Source organism: Colobus angolensis, unplaced genomic scaffold (genome assembly GCF_000951035.1).
Source record: "Colobus angolensis palliatus isolate OR3802 unplaced genomic scaffold, Cang.pa_1.0 Scaffold107, whole genome shotgun sequence".
NCBI classification, from domain to species: domain Eukaryota; kingdom Metazoa; phylum Chordata; class Mammalia; order Primates; family Cercopithecidae; genus Colobus; species Colobus angolensis.
This window is the reverse complement of record NW_012111697.1, coordinates 2,405,463-2,406,180: the sequence shown is the minus strand read 5'-3', so window position 1 is coordinate 2,406,180 and position 718 is coordinate 2,405,463. Positions and strand designations below refer to the sequence as shown.

Below are 718 nucleotides of genomic sequence, written 5' to 3'. Positions count from 1 at the left end.
GAGCTCGCAATGAGCTGAGATCGCACCACTGCACTCCAGCCTGGGCCAACAAAGTGAGACTTCACCTCAAAAAAATAAAAAAAGTCATGGAACTGAAATATATTCAAGTTCTATTATTTTCTTTTTTCTTTTTTTGAGATGAAGTCTCGCTCTGTTGCCCAGGCTGGAGTGCAGAGGTGCGATCTCGGCTCACTACAACTTCCACCTCCTGGGTTCAAGCAATTCTCATGCCTCAGCCTTCTGAGCAGCTGGGATTACAGGTGCCCGATACCATGCCTGGTTAATTTTTGTACTCTTAGTAGAGACAGGGTGTCACTGTGTTGGTCAGGCTGTTCTCAAACTCCTGACCTCAAAGTGAGCTGCCTGCCTCGGCCTCCCAAAGTGTCGGGATTACAGCCATGAGCCATCATGCCTGCCCAAGTTCTATCATTTTCAAATGGCATTTTGCCAAGAAACAATGTCCAGAGAAAGTGGTAATACCTACCTAAGCATTTGTCTTCATGGCAGTGATCATAATATGCCCTGACAAAATACTGTTGGAAGTCAGGTGATGGGTACGTGAAGTACATCATATCACTTGCTCCAATGCTGTATATGATTGATCATTTCTGAAACAGAATGTTGAAAATGCACACACAAACACACACACACACACGAACACCTGGATTTTATTATTTTATTTCTGTTTTTGTTTGTTTATTTTTTGAGATTGGGTCTG

General features: G+C 43.2%; 1 protein-coding gene across 1 annotated transcript in view; it reads right to left on the bottom strand.

Moving 5' to 3' along the window:
• KIAA0355 (KIAA0355 ortholog) overlaps nt 1-718 on the bottom strand; it is a 92,163-nt gene that overhangs the window by 71,015 nt on the left and 20,430 nt on the right. Inside the window, exon 2 of the mRNA XM_011948897.1 lies at nt 485-608. The gene's annotated coding sequence lies outside the window, so the exon portion shown is untranslated. The remainder of the gene's footprint in view (nt 1-484; nt 609-718) is intronic.